At 39.5% G+C, this 23,658-nt stretch overlaps 1 protein-coding gene across 3 annotated transcripts in view; it reads right to left on the reverse strand.

Moving 5' to 3' along the window:
* CTNNA2 (catenin alpha 2) overlaps nt 1-23,073 on the reverse strand; it is a 484,674-nt gene extending 461,601 nt beyond the window's left edge. Inside the window, exon 1 of one of the 3 annotated variants that reach the window (XM_032186536.1) lies at nt 23,004-23,073. The gene's annotated coding sequence lies outside the window, so the exon portion shown is untranslated. Of the gene's footprint in view, nt 1-22,432; nt 22,505-22,563; nt 22,857-23,003 lie in introns of those variants that run through there. The other 2 variants (XM_032186537.1, XM_032186538.1) reach the window with 2 other exon arrangements.
* Between the last annotated feature and the right edge of the window lie 585 nt (nt 23,074-23,658).

The raw sequence follows: 23,658 nt of genomic DNA on the forward strand, positions 1-23,658 counted from the left end.
TGGTGTTGTTTCTCGCATAGAAGAGAATGTCAGCTTCTTGAGACTGGCAATCCATTACTTGAAGTAAAATATTTTCCCAAGTACCTTATATTTTCTATAGAGAAAAAAAGGTGACAAAGAAAAAGCAGGTAAAGTAATAAAAACAACAAACACCACAAAGAACAACACAGAACAATAAAGACAGTTCAGCCACAAAATCTGAGTTATTTGGTAAATTGGTCTCATTCAAGGAAACTGTTTCGATATTACAAAATGCAAAAGTATAAAGCAAGAAAAAAAAAACAACACTGGTTACACTGAAGAGAATGAGCATTGTGTGAAAAGTAATGACTTTTAAAAGGTTTTAAGGGGCCTATGGAAAGCAACAGAATTGTTATACTGCATTTAGTCTTGGTATTTAGATTTTAGAGCAATCATCAAACACTGGAGAGGTACAGAACAAAGTCACGTGGCTTCTGTATCTTAGGCTTGGATAATCATATCCACAACCAGAAGTTAAATTACTCTCTGTGCTGTTATATAGGTGTTATTTTTGGCCTTCCTTCCACATCATCCAATCCAAGTTATATGTAAACCTTCTAGATATCTCACTCTTATGCATTATGATCCATTGATACACCTGAAGCTCAGCTTCCTCCCTTCCTCTTTGCAACGGTACAGAATGTGAAATGCAGGATGATACTTTCTGTTAACAGCAGTCTTATTCCATCAGAGCACTCAGGAAACTATTACAAAGATATTTTAGCTTTATTTAGTCAGTGCTTTCTCCAAATTCCTTCACTAACTAAATCACCTTTCTGCATCATATTGCTCACCTTCACTTCCAAAGCTTTTTGAAACTTTACAACAGACACCTCCTGGGCTGTAGTTTAATGAGCTTTTCCTTCTGCAGCAGTGCTGGTTTCAGGAGCATCTACTTATTCTTCACAACCTCTTCCTATCCCTGAGCTGTGCTTCGAGTTTTGCTCACACAGGTATTTGTTCAGCTGAGTAATGAACCAAATGAAACCAAGAAAAAATATCCAGGTTTAAAATGAAGGGGGTTTTTTTGTTTTGTTTTTTTTTTGTTTGTTTTGTTTTGTTTTAAAGAAAGTTAATTTAGCACGGATCAGCTGTGCACAAACAGTTCTAGTAGAGCTCAGGAGGCGGTGCAAAATGAGAATCACCAATAGCAGCTGATGAAGTTAGCCCTGCAGCTAAAGAATTACTGAAAATAAGCCATCAGCATCAGGAAGTTGACTTCAGCTACAAACACCCCATAAAGCAGCTGACTGAATTGTTAAACACCTTCTTAGCACCTTCTCAAAAAGCTGCGTTTGACACCTGGGAGAAAACTTCTCCAAAGATCTGTCTACTCAGTGCTTTCTTTCTCTGCTCGTAATAGGTGGTGCAGCCAAGAAAAGGTAAAAATCAGCAATGGTGGGGTGGGGACAGGTTGCTGCCACCAGACCTTACCTTGCCTTGCAATTGGTATGAACTCAGCCTGCTGTGGCATTCCACCGAAATCCTGCTGTTGTCTGTCATTATAAATGGAGACCAAATCTATTTTCATCCTGTATTTATACAGCACTTGGCACAAACCTTTGTCCAAGACTCAAAATCAAAGGTAATAAAATAAGCCAGAATCAGTACCCCATTACCTCGTAAAAATCATGAAAAACATCATTAAACTATACATACAACAACTACGAGGTCAAGTTCTCTCACTACCCTCCACATTTTAGAAAACAGGAATTAAATCTGGAAACACTAGCACAGCATGACCCACTATGGATCAAGTTCTTGCTATATTGACACAGATCTAGGAGGTAAGTTAACAGCAAAGTAATGACAAAAAAAAAAAAAAAAAAAAAAAAAAGTCTTCAGAGATTGCTAAGCAGATGTTATTTATCTTATATTGAATGCTAAAAGTCATTAAGAGTGTTCACCATTATACATTGAACTTTGGAATGAACATTTCTCAAACTGTTCCTTCTTTAAGTATACATATAGGATTAAAAGCATAGCAATTATTGAGAAAAATAGTTTTGAGTCCATAAACTATTTTTTTTTTTTGTCATCACAAGAAAAACCCTAACCTGACACTTCCTTCTTACTGAACAGAAGGGTTGGGATTTTTCAGTACAACTTTTGCTAACTGCATGTCTTCCTTAACAGGCAGAAAGCCTGTTCAGAGAGCATTTTTCTGCAAGTAAAGTGTGATTGGTTCAACATGGACCTTCCATGTAATGTTCTTATAATGAGTAAATTACTAGGTGATATAAAACTAAAAAACGGCAAAACCATAATGAAAAGCTTAATATGCTTTTTACAGTAATGCTGAAGAAACTGATGCCTTGTTTAAGTTGATCGTGCTTTTACTCACACCCCGAGGCAAACCAGCACAAAATGCAATGAACAGCATGGTTTTATTAAATATATATATATATAAAATGAACAATTTTCTTCTTGGAAAACAACTGACTTGAAGGAACGCTCTAGCCTGGTGACTGCCAACTGACACCTGGTACTACAGGCTTTGCAATTCACACAGGATTTCCTATTACTGACTGAAGGTGAAAGAATCACGAACACAGAGGGAGAAGGAAAAAAAAAATCAGTCTTGAGAAGCCAGGAGCACCTGAATTTTGAACAGATGAGAAAAGTACAGCAACTTCATAGGAGCTGGTGGCAAGCCTGCTACACTTGGAAAGCTGTTTGAACATCCCCTCTGCCGAGCCTGCAAGAGGATGCTCAGGACATCCATCAACTTCAAGTAAATTTGCAGTTATCATGAACTAGAAATTCCCTTGTTTGCAGCCATTTGTACCCAGAAACAGGACAGCGTTTGCCTTGTGAAAGCATGCTTTGCAACAGTAGAGGGAATATACTCAGCTTTGCAGATGTAAATCTCTGTTCTTGAGAAGGGTAACGTAAAAGACTATCAAACAAATATACAGAAGTAAGTTGAGTTACCTGGTTTTGCCTCAGCTTCATGGAGGAAAAAGCTGGCTGACCCTTTTGAAAATTCAGAAAAATCCATATGCCAGAAGACAAGTAGAATTTTAACATGGGATCTTTCTATATCTCTTACATAAACAAGTCTGGAGTGCAATGCTTAAAACAGCCATCACTCTACAACTTGACTTTCTGAACCAGCAGAGAGCTATAAACACACAGGGATACAGACTGCATGGTTCCAGAGATACATTGCTGGATATCTCGGTGAGAATCCTCAAAAGTCATTCATCTGGGAAAGACAGCCACATCCATGTGGTCAAACTGCTGAAATCTGAGCTGCTGAAAGTTCTGCAGCTCCAAGTTCTGTAAAGAGTCATTTCAAAATCAGTATGAAACTTTAATACACACACACACACACACACACTAAAAGAATTGCAATTACAAAAAAAAAAAAAAAAAAAATCAAACAAGCTTCTCTCTGTCCTGTATGAGGATATGGTAAAGAATTAAAAGTGTTTCTGATGCTATGGTGCTATTCTCAGAAGGAAACTGACTTCATCACTAATGGATCTGAGAAGAATCTGGCAATACAGAATGGAATAATATCAGATAAATATATATATATATATATATATATATTTTTTTTTTTCCATACCTTCAAAGCCAGGACAAAAGATGCAGGGTTGTATTTAGCATTTTTTGCAACCTGTCCAATTGATTACCATTACATTTTTCCTCTGACCATAGAGGAAACTAACATAGTCAACCTGTTTCTTTTTCAGTCTTCGTAACATCTTTCCAGACTGACTACAAGAAGAATCTCACTATAACTGAAAATCCCCTGAAGCTGAGAAAGAAGAAAATGCCTTTTTTTTTTTCATTACTGGCTTTAAAACGTGAGGTAGTTTCTTGCATAAATCCATAGAAATTTGCGAATTGTGATGGGAAACCAGCCTTTGCAGGCTATAGGAAATGCAAGAAGTAAACAGGTGGCAATGAAGTGCTGGGTGTTCAAAAAAAAAAAAATTAGCTAACATCGGATTAATTTTCAACAGAAGACATTTTCATATGCAGTTTCCATCTTAATAATGAATTTTTGATCAATGTATCTGAAAAAATAGTATCTATGAAGATTAAGAGAACAAAGAGGCACAGATAAACTTGAAATAAACTTGAGATAAACTTGAAAATGGCAAAAGAAACCTTTCAGGTCATCAGGTAAATAAGCTACTACAGGGCACCTTGGCGGAATACAGATAGTTTTCAATATAATGGGAAGCGTAGTTGAAAAAAAAAAAAAAAAAAAAAAAAAAAAAAAGTGATACTGTCACCTTACATGTATTTTCAAACAAAATACTACATTAAGCATTAATAACTGGCAAAATTCAGATGTCAATCCATCTGAATAATTATAAAGGAAGTTGAAATGAACCCAATTACGCCTCACCATGGAATGAAACCTAGCACTCATGTCAGCCATAGAAGACAAAGAGATCACTACGTGTGATTTAGCACAAAAAAAAAAAAAAACACTCAATAATAGCGACTTGATTCAAGTAATTGTATCTATTTCTTCCAAAACACCTTTGACTAACACTTCAGCCTCAGACACCTCTCCCACAAGCTGCTTCACAGTTAGCAAGGATGCAGAGAATTTCCCTGGCTTCTCTGCTGGGCCTCCTGCTCTTTGACTCTCCTACCTCACTTGTATTCCTGCTGCCAACTCTCTGGAACACTTCTTGCTTCTGAAGGATCTGAAATAGATTCGTTATTAAGTTTTCACGTATTGAATATTTTTGCAGAATTATTTTTGGCTTGCATTATGATATTTTGGGCATTGAATACTTGAACATTATTTGGAAGATACCTCTTGAAAAATATTTACTAGCTTAAAAATAGCCTTTTTTCTACTATTCTGATTTCTCATTATGACTTTTCTTCATTTTCTGTTTTAATGAATATTATTTATTTTTCTTACTGCCTTGAATCACAGAAGCATAGAATCATTCAGGTTGGAAAAGACCTCTGAGATCATCGCATCCAACCTTTACCCTAATACTGATGTCTATCACTAAACCATGCCGCCAAACTCTACATCGACACATTTCTTAAAGACCTGCAGGGATGGTGACTCAACCACTTCCCTGGGCAGCCTGTTCTCATGCCACACGACACATTTTAGTTTTCCTTTTAGTTTCCGTAGAAGCATGTCTTCCTTTATGCATATTTCCTTCTGAAAATTAAACACTATTATGGTTAATTTGGCTTTTCTCCTCACCTCTTTGTAACATCTTTGGACGCTTACTTTTGGACGCTTATATGAATTGAGTTAGTGTGTTTACCTCACTGGTTTCTAAGCTTTCTAGAAAGGGAAAGCACAACCCTACATCATCCCTATGTAGCTCACAGAGGATCACTAGTCCACGGACTGAACTCCTGGTACCACTCTTCACGCTGGTTCTGTCAACATCCTTACATGAAACCTACGATTCAAGTTCTGATATTTTGTATTTTGGACCAATAATATTTGTACAGAAGCCTGCATGCGCTGTTTGGGCTCTTCCTCGCTGTTTTCCACTTCAGATTTGCCAACTTCTTTCTCACCATATGAAATTACCAAGTCTTTAGTATTTCAAAAAACAGTTCTGCGAAGATCCTAATATTCAGTTTTCTACTTCACAGCCCTCGGTTTCACCTCAGTACTTATTCTTCCCTCTGAAATAAGTCTCCGTGTGGACCTTGACCTCCATGCTGCTCCTCAACCATCCCAAGAGCTTTTGGGACACTCCGTGAGGACTTAACGCCTACAGGAGAAGTCATCACACAGTCCTTACTGTGAAGAAATTAAAGAGTGAACCTGGTCTCCCAAGAGCCCGTGCTGTAATCCACAGTCATTTACATATTCATATATGACTTGGAAGAAAGGAGGTAAAGAGTAAAGAGACTATTTGCTGATAGAAAAAAATAGGTGTTTATAATACTGCAGTATAAATCTTATATTTGGTGACTGGGGGCAAGGCTGCCAGATGAAACTGCATTTTACACCAGTACAAAATATAGTATGAGGCGAAAAGCAAGCCTACTTCACATGTAAAATGATTAAGTAAGCAACTGATGCTGAAGTCTCAGTTGGAAACCATCTGAAAACCAGAGGTTCTGCACAGCTTCGGTCAGAAAAGAAGAGGGATGGGGGCAATACTAACATATCACTGCCCAAATTCATTACAAATCTACATTTTTAATCTTGCCTGTGCTTCCCGCAAATTTGCAGAGCCAATTGCAGTAGAATGTTTTGGAGATGAAGGCGGTAACGTTAACGACAGAAGTTATGAAACATTAATGTAGCTGTCCTCAATTACAAAGTTTTGTCCAGATGCTACCCTGAGATTGAGGAAATCCATAAGCAGCTTGCTATTACAGGCTAGGATGGAACAGCCAGGGAAGAATCAACCCATAACACATCCTCTTTGTTTTCCAACACCACTACAATAATAATACCAGATTTTGCTATTAAACATAGCATTTATAGTCAAAATTATCAAAAAGAGTTGCAGAAATCAACATAGATGTACCACATACATTTGGACTTGTGGAGATTTCACACATTTTGTCAGATGAACTCACATTTCTGCTAAAAATTCTAGCTCTTTGACAAGCTACTTAGTAATCGAGGATCTTCATCAAGATTTTGGGATTCACAGATAACTTTCAAACTTCTCAGGCATCTTAGTGTTTGTCCTTAGGTTTGGGAATCAAAGTTCCTTAAATATCACGAATGGAGACAGCTCCAAAAATGTTTACGCACAGCTACTGCAGATACTCCCAGTCACAGTTCTACTAAATCCAATTAATCCCAATATTAGCAGGTCGACAAATATGAGAGACAGCACTTCACAAGTCTAATTAAAACTTTCCTAGCTTACACATGTTAAAAGTAAAAATATAAAAAAAAATCCCCCAGAACACAATAACAACAAACTACATGCTCTACTTCACAAAGCCGGATTTCATTCACAAATGTATCAGGTTTTATCCTCAACAGATGACTCATGCATATTTGTTCCTTTCAGTCTTCAAACATTCATAGAGCTACAATAATTTGCTTATAAAAAGGAAGGAGGTTTTTTGTTGATTTTTTTAAATAAACTAGGAGCTATGAAAGAGAAAGTATCCAGAAAGTTTGGCCCAAATCTAGAAGGAAGTATCAACCAATTTGTGATAGTGATTGACTGAGATTACTGTTTCATTTATGTTAAAGAAAAAAGCAACAAAAATGTATTTTTAAAAACGTTGTTTTAAAACAATACACTATTCTTGGCCAAAATGTAATGGAGAATGCTGAAAACAGTAAAAAATAGAATTTACTCTCAGTCTTTCATCACAGTCTATTTTTCATGTTATTTGACAGGAAGCCACCCTAGCAGCTCCTAAAAAGTAAAAACATAACAAATCTTAGTTTTATTGCCCTTTTCATAGAAAGTTCTTCAAAAGCTCATGTTTCATCTGTCTTTCTACTCAATGTTCTTTTTTTTCACTTTAATGTTAGCTTTTTTAAACACAGAAGTATTTTAAACTGCCTTTGTGTTTCCCAGTTGCACATAATAGCATCTAACTTCTCTTTCATAAGTCAGAATTCCTTCTACTCATTTTTATTTCTTAACTGCAAGCCAGAAAAATACGTCAATTACTTTTTAATTCCTTATTCTGTACAGAGCAGAAATTTTTGAATTTCAAATCAAACACAGAGGAGGAAATAAAGACAGTTTTAAAAAACAAGACAGCTTCTCACATTAACCGCAATTTCTGTATATGCTTCCTCTATTTTTTCTCAAAACCACTCAAAGACCTTTGATTTTACCTCTGCCGAGGCAGAAATAAAGTCTACAATTCCCTTAAATCATACCATAGGCTACAGACTTTATCAGCCATAACTATTCCTCAAACCTAACTGATTCCAATATCCACAGACCTTCTCTTCAGGGACCATTAGTAAAGGCAGCAAGACCATTTTTTGAAACTGAAGTAATATTTAACCCCCACAGGAGCAGATAAGAGAAAGAGAGAATGAAAAATAAATAAGGACAAAGAACAACAGACCTACACAAGTCCTACCAACCTATGGTAACTGATGCAACTACTCTATTTCTCCTGATCTTCAGCAAACTGAAAAATCACCTCCGCTTCCACAATCTCCAGAGAATGATTTCTCCACATCTCAGTGTAAGTGAGATCTGCGGAAATCAACTGATAAATTGGAGCACAAAATTATTATCTTCACACGTCGAACACTTTCTGTATGTATGCTGCACCATATTTTCTCAAAGGCTGCTTTTCTAAGCTACTTGGAATACAATGGAGACAGATTCATGCTTGCTCTTCCCCTACTTGTTTAAAAAAGTTTATGATCATACCCCATTCCAGCACCTTTTGGTGCAAAACCTGACTTCCACAAGATCTGTTTCCCCATCTCAAAAGCAGCCTCAGCTACAGCAAGATACGGTAGATCAGCAGCAAGATAGAGAACTTGACATTTATGATCATTAAAACTTCTAATAGCCTGCACCAATTACGTGTTCTCAGCCCCCAGGTTAAGAGTCTTTTAAAAGCTGCCAGTATTAAACTAAAGAAATAAAATTAAATTTAAAAAGATTATTAAAAAATTGTTTTTCTATACTTCATGTTATACGGATCTTTACCTAAAGGAGAAAGATTGCTATTCTCAAATAACATCTCTGTTTAAAATTGATCACGAGAGCTTATAACGTCCAGTGAGATTACTCTTTTTCCCCCCTCTCCCCCACACTTTCTCTTTACTGCTGTATTACTATGGAAAAGGCTGGTTCTACTCCTCCTGCAGGTGCCACTGCTTGACATGTGGATGCAAATTATTCAATACTGTTTAAAGGAGACAGATCTCCAAAAAAGGGCCATGTGATCTGCAGGTTTCCAGGTAATAAAAATCCAATCTGAAAAGGCTCCAGTGTTCTTTGCCTCTGAAGTCAGATTCAGAGACAGATGCTGCACAAGTCCAAATGAAGAAAGAGACTGGCTAAACTGTGAGAAAAGCTAAATGTTTGCATCAATACCATTTCAAACCACGTTATCTTAAATAATAATAAAAATAACAAGTTTCGTTAAAATCCAGGAGGTGACAAAGCAGGCAGCAGAAATACAGGAGCCCTTCACCATTCCAGAATTTTTATGAAACTGCACCAACATAATTCAGAGTGCTGGACTGCAACAGCAAAGCTGCTGGGAAGCCAATAATAACAGAAAAAGCGATTTGGTATCAACCCCACCTCGGCCAACCTCAGGTGGCTGCTACAAGCAAAGGAGAACCACGATCCCTGCCAAGATGTTGCATATATCCCAGTTGAAAGCACTGATTTCGGCAGAAGGGCTACAAAACCCAGGGGTCAGCAGAAGCAAACCCTGCTGTGGACAGAAGGCGATGTCCTTTCTTGGGGACAGGCAATTGTTAGTAAGAATCTCTTTACAGATTCCCAGCCCCTGCTGGTGGATCTACAAGAAATTAGGTCATTCTTGGCTCCAGGAAGGAGAGCCAAAAATTTTCATTGAAATAAAATCCTCTGCTTGCTAACAACACTCTTTAGATCCTCTTTTCACCACTGAGCGTGCATTCCCCACAGCAGAGTTAGGGATTTGGGAACAAGCTGCTGGATAAACAGAGTGCATCCATATCCCATTTCCGTGGGGGTCTGAACCCCAGTTCAGACAAGACTGTCATGGGGAAGACTGGCATCAAAAGCACAATCAAAAGACAGGGAGAATGGTGCAGTACATCTCATAACCCATCCCTTCATTGCAAAGGGGAAAAACAGAGAAGTGAAGAAAAGAACACACCAAAACCATTGGACCAGGCTGTATCTCAGTTCTACTTTTAATGAAGCCAGGTCTGGTAAAAATGAAAGGGGAAAGGCCGTAACAGTTGTTCTTGAAGCCATGAAGGAACAAAGTTTGCCTTGAAGAACAAAAGGTGAGGCTACATCTGAACATTTTATCGAGTGAAACATTGTAAGGAGCTCCTAAGTGTCTACAACAAAGTTGCCAGTGTATTTAGCACTCACTGCACAGAGAAAACAAATTAGTTCAGAGAAGATGGGAAAGAAAAATTACATCAATCCAGAGCCAGTATTTCTCCCCTGCATAAATAATCCAAGCTTGAACAGTTTTTCTCATATAAATAACTACATTTATAAGAAGCCTCAAGTAAGACGGCTCTTATATCATTATTCACTTAAAAACCACTCCAAAAATTCAGACAAATCACTGCTTTCTAACTAAAAGAAAATAAAATGCACAGCTTGTGGTAATAAACAGCTCATTGTCATCATTCCAGAGAAAGTCATTTTTTCTCTTCACTTAAAAATAAATGTAGTGTGGACTTGTTTTCTTATATTAAACAAAGCACACCACACGAAAACAAAGGGAGTACCACTGCAAGGTAGCAAGGGTCCAGTTGTGATAGGGATAATCCCCAAAACAGAGGAGGTATTTTAAAACTGGTGCCCACCTGGTTTGAGCTTCAAGGGCTGATCTAGAATGGCATGAACAAAACTCACATTCTCAGCATCAACATGAGGTCACCAGGCTATTTGGTAGGTGGAAAAAACATGGATCATGAAGCCTGTGCAATTTAACCACTGGTGCTTACTTCAAGGGACAAACACGACCCCGTGCTCTGACGCTACAAGTGACAAGAAAACTTTCTTAAGACATCTTGTGGATATTAAAGGTGGAGTTAACATTTGTGTTTTAGTTTCAAGGGTTATCCCAGGGTAACTGTGCAGGTTGTTCAGCTCCCTCTCTCAGTGCAGGGCTTCCCACGCTGGATAAACTCCCATCCCCTGCGCTGGACAGACAAAAACAACAACAAAACACAAAAGCCTCTTAACTGGCCAATGATGGAGGGCAGTGTAGCTTCAGTACATCAAGCTGGCTTTATTATCCACAAATTAATCTAGAAATATCCTTTCTATAAAAATAACCGCACAAAGAATGCTAATTATTTACAAAATTGAAGATAACGCGACCCGTTCCCCAACGGTTCCTAAAGCTGAGGAGTTGTGAAGCGTGGAGGAGAGGCCAACCTGATTTTTATTCGTGCATTTCTGTCCTTATCTACATGGCAAACAGAATTATTTTCCTATTTAGCCCTGTCAGGTTTTTCAGGTTTTAAAATAGCTGTTAATGAAATCACAAGCCTTCACCACAAAAAAAAAAAGAAAAAAAAACAAAGCAGTAACAAAAATAGCAAAGTGACAACAAATACTGGATTGGAGCAACACTGAGAAAGTCTGTAGGAGAGGAAAAAAAAAAAAAGCATCTCCTTACATTCACCAGTCTTGAAATGAAATGCAAGAAATAATAGATCACACTTTGCTAAGGCCTCAACACAATGATAAAAATTTGTTCACACTGCTCCTGAAAACTGTCTTTTCCTTTGGCTTAAGCACATAACTTACCATAAAACTGCTCAGCAATAGAACTGTTCAGTACTATAGCAACTATTATATTTGGAAATCACCTGAAGTGTTCATAATTTATTACAAAACACAATAAGGTTGTCTATTTTTCTCTTTTTCCTTGTATTCTGCAAAACTCAATTTTAACATATTCAAATATTTTAAACGTAGAAAACCTCTAATACCAACACAGTTTTCATTAAGCTATTTAGAATTATACAGACACACAGGCTTTGGACTGAAGTCTGGACTAAGGTATAGCATTAGCAATAAACAAATACCTTCTTTAACAGAAATAAAACGTGCCCTCCCCACCACCACTAGTTTCAACACATTCTTTAACAGTGATTAAAGATGTGCAAGGACTGAACATGGCAGTGGCACTACTGCAACGCAAGAAATTTACATTCCAAACCTTCACCAAATTCATCTATTTTATTTAGTGGAGTCCTAAAGCGAAGACACAACAGCTGGTCTTCAGACACCTAAAGCTTCTTGGAGAAACAAATTACGAAACCTTTCTAATATAGTGACAATGATCATGGCCCTCAATGTATCTTGTATTTTACCTTGTAATACTTCCAGCAGAACCCTCTGCATTTAGAAACATCAGCCCACAATGAATTTAGATACTTCATACATGATATTCTGCATACCAGACATACAGACCTATAATACACATCATTTAAAGACTACATACCTAATTTTCCTTATCCACTTATCCAAGGAATCTCTGATATGTAAGTATTCTCACCAAATTTCACATTTTTTTAGTGTACCTTGCCACCATAAGGCTAACCAAGAATTGTGGTTCTTCCTATGGCATTCATCCACCCACGTTAGCACCATCTGAGAGAAACCTAATGAAACATGTTAATATATTGAAATAATTCAACGCCACTTTTTGGCCATTCTGAGATGAGCTGAGGATGCTGGACAACAAGCAAGAAGCCAGGACAGACAGGGCCTGCACAAGACCCAGGACCTAAGTGAAGAGCAAGCTGGATAACATAAGGTATCTACAGCGGCGCGCTGCAAGCTCATGTTAGCTAACTGAGTCCATCTGTAATGTTTTGCTCAACTGGCCCAACATGACAGAACTAGTTTCTCACTTCAGAGGAAGAGCTATCTTTAGATCAAAACAGGAACACAAAATAGCTCATTAAAACGAAAGTTTGAGCAGAATGTATTACCTATTTGCAGCAGCTGAGAAATTGGATGCAAAGAAACACAGTACATACTGGACACTTACTGGTTTTTGTTTGTTTGTTTTTTAATGTTGCAACGTTATAAGATCCCGCTCACATACATCTTACCAGAGCATGTAGCAGGCACAATCAGTACTCACAAGAGCTCTGTGAAGTAACACAGGTAAGATTTCTAATTTTGCAGAGATCTAAGCAACTTGTTACGTATCATTGTAATGCCACACAGGACTAGACTGAACTATACTTAACTCAGAAAACACAGACACATTCCACAGCCAAAGGCAAAGCCAGCACCAGAAGTGTTAGGTTTCATTAATGCTTGCAACATTAACGAAAATTCTGTCATTACTATTAAAAGACCAATGATTTTATCTTGCATGATCTGAACACTCAAATGGGTCCTTTTGCTAAGATAACCTGCCTACTACATTGGAAGAGGCCCTCAGCAAAAACAAACCTTTCTGCCTTGTCAAGGAAAAGTCTCTCTTATGTTTTGCACATTTCACCAAATCGTAGAAACGTATTTCACAAACACAGTTGGGGCACTTCACTTACTACAAAAGGTGCATTACATGAATGCAGCCATAGTGCTGAGAAACAATATGGGTGTTCATTTTTTTTAATGCACAAAAGAAGTTCATTCTACTCAAGACTACTTTTTTCTATTTACATACATGTATGTTCCTCTTATTTTTTATTTTAGTCCTTTCTAAAGTACATGTTATTATGACTGATTTCTAATTTCTTCCCTCACTTAAATGGTCACAGTTTCATTCCAAATAAAATAAACACTTTTTAACAAAGAACACTAATGAAAGAGAAAAACCCATGCCAGTGTAGCCAAGAGCTGAGCGAGCAACATCATAACACTTTAAACCTGGGTATCCAAGCTGTCCAAGTCAGACCACTAAGTTCAAACACACCTAAAGAAAAGTGGTTAAACTACCAATATCTTACACCTTTGGGGAGTGTAGCTAATCCTAATTCTTACAGAGCAGACTCACTCGCATCCTATTCCAAGAAATACTTACCCATTGTGGATTAAATCCCAAACGTTGATCAGGAAAGGCTCCAGCCATCACAAGTGCTGCAATGTCCTTATGAGACAACAGACCTTTCTTCAGGACATTGCAACCAACAAAAGCAACAGAATGAACCCCATGCCATCTCCACCACTTTTACAGTGCAAAGTACACAAAAATAAAAGGTCCTGATTTTTACATCATTATGGAAAACCAATTAAAAGAAGAAAGTTACCTCTAGCGTTTCCCCTTCCTCCTGACTGATCTTCTTATGGAAAAAAAAAAATCAGCCAAAAAGCTGCTCTTGGGCTATGCAATGTTTTTTGTTTGTTTCTTTTGGCTGGCTGTCAACCACCCAGCAAAAATAAACTCATTAACCTGACAGGAGACCCGAACACACTCATGTTGTCAGTGCATCTCAGCATCATTTTCACAAGCCCAAAAGCCATCAAACACTTAAAGTTAACCTGACTCCACCCTTAAGATGCAACCAAGTTAGGAAGGGTCTGTCAACCCTAAGACAGTCTCTCGCAGCATCTCAGAAAAGGGAACAAGTTTGGTGCCTGTCAAGCCAAAGCTGTCCTAAAACTAGCAGGAACCAAGGAGAACACGGAGTGCAGAGCCTCAAAAAAGAAACTACGTTCATGCCATCATTACAGCTCTCAACCTCATTCTGTTTGCAAGCCTGCTATTTTTGCATCCAAACCACAACAGTTTTTGTGTGTTAAATCTGTCCACACATCTATGATTTTCTTCTGCTGCCACCAAATTTGTAGCTTGCTGAATGTGTACCCAGCTTAAAGTGCACATGAAGGCGAACAATCAGTGGTTTCTACTTAAAAGCAAAAAAAAAAGAGGTCTACATAGCTACTACAGTCACTCAGCTTTCTCAGCTACTTGAAGACATTAATTCCGAAGGCTTTTTAGCTATGTTTGCATTTAATGTATGCTTCTATATTACTCTGTCATGTTCATTAGGTTATGCTGCAGCATTTGAGGTCTCTTGGGACCACACAATACCTCCAGCTGGCGCTCCAAGAAGATCCTGCAGGAAGAGAGCAGATAGTTTCTCTAGTCACAATGAGGAAATTTACATGATAACATAACAAATTAGAAAATACTATTTCTTCCCTGCCCACTGAAGGTGAATATGGAACATACATGCTCACTAGATTTTCCAGTTCTTAGCTGAATTCATAACCAAAAATATTGTTGCTACTAAATACCGAATTAGAACAAGGCAAGCCAAGAAGTATTTGTAAAGCTGCAGAAGATGCTTTGGAAGCACACTTAGGTTTATTTAGAAGATGAGGAAAGCAGACAAGGGAATGACAGTATTTACATACAGTTTGATGCTGTTTTCACACAACCACAACCCGTGTAAAAGATATTCCTGCTCAGGACTTGGGCCCTGGCTGCTCCTCAGCACCCAGGAAACTTCGTGTGCAGTAGCCTTACACCACCATTGACCCAAAATTCCCAGGACTCAGGCCTGAATGCAAGGGCTTGAATGTATTTGTTCCTACTCTACCCCTCCACAGCCTCATCCTTCTTCATTCATGGACTTCCTGACAATTTATTTTTCTTAGAAGTATTTCTGCCTAGCATCTAAGCACTGGAAATGTAGATTACAGAGATAATAGATACGTTTAAAATTAGACTAAGCAGCTGTAATTCTGCATTTGCATTTCTGACTTGATTATAGTAAGCACTCAAGACAATTTGTATGAGAACCAGAAATGAGTTCATATGCTGTAATAAAAATACATCAATCTCTCTCAGTTTGACCCCAATCAAAAAAATAAAATAAAAAACCCAACATACACACACCAACCTGGTTACAAAATGTCATTTGTTTCTTTCTAACTGGTAATAAATCATAGCTGCTTCTTTGCAACTCTAGCTCCATTTAAAAAAAAAAAAATCACCTGTGGATTTTAATTGCAAGAATTAACTTCACCAGTTTTCCTACATTTTTCAAATGGAGAAAGCATCTTCCTACTTGCAGATTTAAACTGCTAAATTATTTCACGCAGGACTGCTAATGCCAAGGAGTGATAGTAGAAGCTCAGTCAAAAAAAAAAAAGGAAAAATAAATGGCATTTCCAAAGCTCAATTTGTCTATGTTCAAGCACTGCTGGCCCTAAAATATGGGGTTATGTTTTGATTATTATCTGTAAACAAACAGAAAAGAGATTCTTTAAATATGCAACCTTTCTACTTTTGATATTTCTCACCTGAAACTGTAGTTATTACCCATTTTATAACTTTCCTTCAAAGTGTTAACCATCTTTTGTTATCTAAAGAGTCAACTCTTAAAACCATTACACAACCATATACGAAGAGTTCTGATAAATTCTCTGTCAAAATCAAGCGTAAATAAGCATTTCTTCTACATAAATGTTCCAACACAATAAAAAACATTACTATCTATCCTTTTCTATTTTGGTAAAAATAAACATGGTGGCATGCGTTACATCAACTGCAGCTTTTGCTTCCAGGACTTCAAGCATGAGGTTTAGTCCTCTCAAGAGGAGTTATCTCCTACAGATCTTTTAATTTAATCTAACAAAATAATCAGCTGCTGTATTTCACAACATAGGCCATAAACAAATTTCACCTATGCTCATTAGCCCCATCCTGCTTACAGATGGGATATTGCATCCAGAGGGGGATGTATGATGGTACAGGTATGAAGGATTGACCATGGGTAGCTTGCCACAGCTGATCACGTTTTGTATCATAGAGACCATTCAGTTACCTGTCAAGGAAGCCAGTACGTAATAACACAGAACATCAACTCAGATCTCTATTTAAATTCACACATTTATTTAATATTATCACTTACAAAAAATTCTAAGTTGACTCAAAAGCTAGAGAACACCACTAAAAAGGACATCCTACTTTACCAAGCAGTAAACAAGAAAATATTTCTCAAACCAGTGGAGCAGAAAACAAAGAAACAAAACCTCATCAGATCAATAGCCTGCCCCAGATTATTCAAGCAAGTTAAATCTGCAAATAATTTTTATGCCTCTTTTCAAGAGGTTCTGTTAATGTTTTTCAATATGGCTTCTTTGGAACAAGCACAGTTATTGCTACCATTATTACGATACTATAAGAGAAATAAAACCACTGCCTACTAAAATTTTAGAACAAGACCAGTAGTATTTTTATTCCATAATCTAACTTGAAAGTTCACCTTTTATGAAGAGATTTTTGGAGTTTCTTTTGAAGTTTGAAAAGATTTAGAGTACTGATAAAAACAGTTTCCTCAGCTATGCACACAGTGTACAAAGTTTCTCCATTTAAAACATAAGGAATAAAGTATTTCCCACTGACTGATTTCTTTAGAGTAAAACTTAGGGAATTGAAAGCCTCAGCTGCCTCTGCTGTGCTGAAAGTGGTTTTAAGGAAAAATCATTCTATTCCCATACACACTGAGATATACAGGGGAGGTTTTGTTAGTAAATAATAGCGTTAAAAATTAAAGTTGATTAGTTGTAAAAAAGACAAACTGATTAATCCATTTACAAGAAGCCTTAAGTAACTTAAAAGCTTAAGTCCCATTTGCAGAAGTCACCTGGGCAACTGGGTGGACACAACTGGGTGGAACCTTGGACACAAATCTCTTCTGCTTTCTGCTTATTAAAGTGGACGTGAAATCTACACTCCACTTAACATTCAAATTGTCTTCTAACATCCTAGTATCCTTTAGGCATTACAAAACATAGTCTTGTTTTTAAAATACATAGCTTCAAAGAAAAGGACAGGGACACCACCGAGAGAAATGTTTAGTAATTATTACACCAGTGATAACAACAGATTGGATTATTTATAAAAAATAGCTTTAAAAAATACTGAATACAGAGATTCTTTCGTGTAACCGCAAAAAAACTACTATTTTTTTTACCTCCCAAATGAAAACTCTGAGCTGTTTTTCCTGTGTTACAGGATTCAGCTTCCCTTAACCAAATAATTCTAACTACTTAAGTCTCTAAACTTGGGCAGTGTTGAAAATGGTCCTCCAGTGTTCTCAGTACTAGAATATTAACACAATGGGTGATGCAACTGAAGAGTACAGCTAGCCAAAAAATATTCCAAAAGAGAAAATGCTGTCAGAAAATGCTGATTTAGCAGAGTAAAATACTTCAAAGAAAGGTATGCTTTTCCCCGTCTGGGGAAAAATAAATAAATAAATAAAAATAAATTTGCTGGAAACTCTAAACTTCACCTGTTTGTTCCAACCCAAAAGGAAAACACTGTTACAAAGCATGGTAACTTTCCATAACATAAAAACCCTGACTTTCTGTATAGGTAGATGATGGTCTCACAAATTTAATTTCCAATAGCAGGAAATCTTCTGTTATTTAGATATGACTTCAACCTACTTCACTACTCCCAAGAATGCCTTCTGGTATACAACCATCATTTGGAAGCAGATACTTTAGGACTCTCTTTTTGGCTCATGCATGATGTTGAGGAAACCATTCATAAGCAATTTATAGGAAACCATTTATAAGCATTTTACATTTATAAACAATGTATTGCTTTTATCCAGAAAGTGGAGTGTAGAGTGCTGAGCCTGCCCAACTGAAGATTCAATACAATAAAGTACTGTTAGCACTCTTTGAGATGTATTTAGAAAACATTCAATGGATAAGCTTTTTGGTAACAGCAATCGATACAGATCAGTAAAGTATACCCATATAATAACACAAAAAGAAATCTAGGATTGCTGCTTCAAACTCCAGGAAACCAAAAACAGTCACAAGCAACTCCGCGTAATTCTGAAAATATTCTGGATTCTTAAAATTCTGAATTCCTGTAAGACAATAAGCTGGAATACAAGATTAACTTAGTTATTAACCACTTTTTTTAGTATGCCAAAACCTGGCTTCTGCTCTTTGCTGTGTCTTCAACTAATTTGTTACTGCAGCATTAACCACTTTTGTCTCTTTTATATTAAAATATTAACACAGTTATTGTCCAATAACGTTCAAGGTCTTCTAGACTCAGCAGCAGTTTGAGAACACTCATATTCCTAGCACAGTTGATACAGCTGGTGGCTCTTACCCATCAATAAGGGAACCCCACAGAGAGACTGGAGTCTCAACAACTCAGCTTCCTGCCGAAGCTCGATGTGTTGGAAGCCCTCCCTTGGGGAAGTCCTTGCTGGCCAACTGATAAACACTAAAATGTATGGAATTCCTCAAGAAAGCACACCATAACAAATGCTGTGTTGATAGAAAATAAACAAACAGGTTTATGTTAGTCAAGCCCTTAGCTAGCCTCTAAAATATAGCATTTTTGTGACTTATGTTGTCCCCTACAATCTGTTCTTATTCTATCTTCTTGCATCTTACCCCAAATTAAGTGTTGGGGGACAATTACTACAAACCTGAACCCCAAATGAGTTATGGCCAAGTATGCTGGTGTAATTACTATCAGGTTCATGTTGCTCTTCTTTACTCCTCTATGGCTGCCCTGCACATTTCCAGCTACATATTGTATTTTATTATATCTGAAACCAAAGTATGTCCTACCCTCTGTACTCGCTATGAAAAAAGGATGGAGAAAATAAATAGCTTAGCTTCCTTTAGCCAAGCCCTGAAACATGCTATATTAAAAGCAAAAGCCTACTTTGCCCTGAAATACAGTAACTTGTATACCTGAGTCATTATAGAGAAAAAAAAAAAAATCCTATACTCACATGTTCAAACAGCATAACAGCATGTAATACCTAGAAGGCATTGTCATAACTGCTCTAATTTGGCAACAAAACACATTTCATTAAATGCTGTTATTAGAAGAAACCATACATAGCAAGAAGAGTTTTAAGAGATCACAGATAGTTCTTGAATCAGTAAATGTAAAAATTGATGGCTGAGGCTGAAAACACTTCTTGGCAGAAGGGAAAAATAGCAGGGGGCTTTGTAAGAACAAAAGGCATCTCAGCCCTGACAAAGGTGTGCTACTGAACAGGGAAGCCAATCTCCGCTAATAGTGCAGAAAGGTCAGATGCATTCAGTAAGTAGCTCTGCATTTGGAAAGAAATGAGATGACTTCCTCGTGTCTCATGGGAATGATGAATTACTTCTTCAGCCTGTTACATGAACAACACTAAAACAGCATTACTCTGCAACGGTTTTGGTCAGCAAGACCAAAAAGGGTCACCATGGAGAAAGATTCCCTCAGAAGTGTCTGAGGAGATGCCTACCCCACCGATAAAGATTTTTAATAGGTCTGAAAATACCGGGGAAATTCCAGAAGCATGAAAGAATGCTAATGTTACAACTGTGCTCTACGGTTGTAAAACAAAAAATCAGTGAGACAGTGTTTATAGCTATAGCCAGGTTAGAATGATGGCAGTCCTGAGCAAAATAATAAAAAATGTAACCACCAGTATGCATGTATAAATTTTTATGGCACTTGGTATGGTATTCTGTGGCAGTCTGATTACAAAACAGCACCCAGTAACCAATTCTTAACCTGTTTAAGGGACATCTCATAAAGAAAGAGCTTTCAAGAATGCATCACAATGTAACTCCCCAAAGCAATTCCCCAAACAGAGCCAATACCATGAAACACTTTTTCAATTACTTGTAAGTAGACATGATCACTTACAACAAAAAAAGAAAAATAAAATAAAAAAAAAAACACCCAAGTTATAGATTGAATGCTACACAACTGAAATAAATCAGTTGCAAAAGCAGGCAAGAGTGTTTGGTATACTCAACATATGCTAGGAAAAAAAAACTCTTAAATAAAGTTACATCCAAAGTTACAAAGCTACAACCAAGAAACGTGCTCTACTTTACATTCTTCTGGAAAGAAACAGTCCTGCCAAGGGTTTGTGAGGGTGAATGTTAGCAGTAAAAATGAGACTATAAACTACAGTGCTGCAGCCAAAGTGTTAATATGTAAATGTGATCTATAAACAGAAGAGTAATGCTAGCAAGGTAATATTTAAACTCACACAACACTCCTGAGACAAGGCATTGGCATGCTGCACCCAGCTCACATTTTCACAAAAATGTTGAAAAAGTGGATTTGGAAAAAAAAAAAAAAAAAAAAAGCCACCGAAATTGACTAGTGAGGAAAATGTGTGCAGTGACAAATCTAATAATAAAAGAGTCTGTTTTTATAAACAGAAGAGAGAGAAATTACAGGGTACTAGCAGATAAACACATCCATGGTAAGAAAATACTTTGAGTTCTTTAGCACAGAGGAGAAAGGCACAGCAGCAACCAGCGACCGGGAGCTGGAGCCAAATAACTTAACAAGCAGCGGGTTCCCCACCTCTTACCGTCTTCCGATCAAAATTCCATTTTTTCCTGGAAAATGTGTTTCAGCCAAATGCAAGTTATTGCACTCAGAAGTAACTGGATAAAATCCAATTGACTGTAACAGTCAAGAGGTCAGAGTAGAAGATCTAATTGCTTCCTTTGGCTTTAAAGTCTCAGTCTATGAATACTCCTGGTTTTCAGTTTCAAAGGCGTTTCAGTAGTAGCATGCATGTTCAGCATTAATATTAAAAAAGCGCTTTCAAAAATCTGCATAAATTAGGGTTGCATTTCCATGCAGGGCTCAAGTGACATGAGAGCTTTCCTGTGGAGGCTTTTGTCACCAGCAGAGCCCACTGATGGCATTACAGCTACCTTACCCACACCACAGCTGAGGGGATTTCTGCAGCAGTCTGTAAACAAAGCTTTACACAATTGAGTGCAAAAGTTCACCCTCCGGGGCAGTACTTTTTCTCTTCTAGAAATAATTCCCTTTGACCTGGAGTACAAGGAGCTTGCTACAATACATAATATTAATCATGGAAACAATAGGTAGAAGAGAAAAGGAGAAGCACTGCGAGAGCCACAAAGCCAACCGGCTCTGTTGTGTGCACCAACAGCGTTTGAGGCTGCTCCTATTGATGCTACTTCTCCACCTTGTGCTTCAGCACACACCGCAGTCACTGCAATCTTGACAAGTTAACACAATCAACATTTCTCAGGGAATACACGCCAAGGTAGAGGAGAACATGCAGGGGTTCACATCGTTAGGGCTGACAGAGTTTTGCTATTCAACCAGCTGCTGCAGCATCTATAGTTTGCCACAATAACAGGGGTTTCCAAGTGTTTATCCCCACGAAGCACAAACAAACTTCTAGCTCAGCAAACAGAAGCCTGAACAGGCTGAAATTGCCTGAAACACGCTAACTACCACAGAGATGTGCCACTGCACAGCTGAGGAGGCACGAAACCACCGAACCGTGCCAAAAATCACCCGTGACACCTCCAAAAGCAAGCTGGCATCACGCCGCCGGCCCGGCACGAGGGAGCACGTCCAGCCCCTTACCCCACAGAGGAGCAGGTGCATGCTACGCACTCCTTGGGATAAAATATGTTGAAGTTACTTCCCCAGGCACTGCCACAGCACAAACAAGATCTGTCAGCAGGGACAGAGCCTCGCTGCTCCCCACCGCCGCCTCCAAGCAAAACTTCTTCCACTCCATCAGCCTCCCAACGCTTCAAGGGACCACCGCCTCGTCGCCAAAATCCACCAAGCATCACCCAAAGCCCGCTCCATGGTCGGACAAAGCCGCCTCTTACACCCAGCAAACTTTCCTCCGACAGGAGCTGCAGGTCACCCAATGGAGCCGGCGGGGCTTCAACAGGCCTAGAGGGCAGGGATGGAGCGGAGGGAGGCCAGCGACCACCGCCCCCTCCCCGACCCTCGGGCATGAGGAGCGCGGCGGTGGCCGCACACGATGGGGACGCACCAGGATAAAAGGCACGAGGAGATCTCTGACGCCTGAAGAAAGGAGAATAATCATAAATTGCTCTTAGCACGGAGCTGGATTTCACCTCGAAGTGACGCTAGGCAAATAGATGGCGAAGCGAAGCAACACACCTTTGACCCTTTCTTTTCTTCCCTAAATATAATCCCCCTCTTCCCGTCATACGCGCAGCACCGAACGAGCATTAATTCAGATCCGTTCTTTAAAGAAAGGGGGGATTATCTCTGTCTGCCACCGGCTCTCCCCGGCTCTTTTCCCTCTCCGAAAATTAAAAATGCTCGTTAAAAATAAGAAAGGAAGGAAGGAAGCATTATTTCTGGTGGGTGTGAAACGTGGGGACGGGGAGAAGGAGTCTGGGGGATGGGGAGGAGTGGAGAAAGGTGGCTAAGGAGAGAAGAAAGGAAAGGAGGACCAGGAAGGATGAGGGAAAGGCGAGATAAGGGGGAAGGAGGATAAGGAAAAGAGGATGAAAGGAGCTCGGGGAGGGGGGGGGGGTAAGGATGAAAAGGAGGAAGGGATGAGGGGAAGAAAGGATGCTTTGCCCTGGCCTCACCTCAGCTCGGTGGGTGGGGGTGGGAGAACCTCTCGCCGCCTCCTCTTCCTCCTCCTCCTCCTCCTCCACCACCACCTCCTCCTACTTCTCCACCTCCTCCCCAGCAGCGACGGTCACCGGCGGGCTGGGTGCGCGGCTCTGGCTCCCTCACACGGCCCCCGCCTCCCGTTCGGCTCCGGGGAGGACCCGGGAGCCGCCGCCGGCCTCCCCGCGGCAGCCACTCGGGGTGGAGGCTGCGCGCCTGCGCCTCTCCGCTGCTGCCTCCAGCGGGAGGCCGCGCCGGGCTCCGCCGCTCGGGGGGCGCCGGGGCTGTGGGTATGGAGACGGCGTGAGGGAGGGACGGGGGGAGGATGGAGGAGGAGGATGGAGGATGGAGGAGGAGGAGGCACGGGGCTGGGGGTGTGAGGGGAGGGAGGCGCCCGAGGGAGGCCGGCAGGGGGAGGGCGAGGCGCAGGTGGGCGGCGGGGGGCGATGGGGATAACGGGGGGGGGGTCGGGGGATAACGGGGAGGATCGGGCTCTGAGGTCGGGGTTTGGTTAAAGGGCTGCGGGAGGGGATGGGGGAGGCCGGGCGGATGGCCATCTTGTGGGGTCGAGGCGGGGGAATGCCGGCCCCGGCCCCCCAGGGAGGGCGTTGGGAGCACTGAGGGGGGGCG

Source organism: Aythya fuligula, chromosome 4 (genome assembly GCF_009819795.1).
Source record: "Aythya fuligula isolate bAytFul2 chromosome 4, bAytFul2.pri, whole genome shotgun sequence".
NCBI lineage: Eukaryota > Metazoa > Chordata > Aves > Anseriformes > Anatidae > Aythya > Aythya fuligula.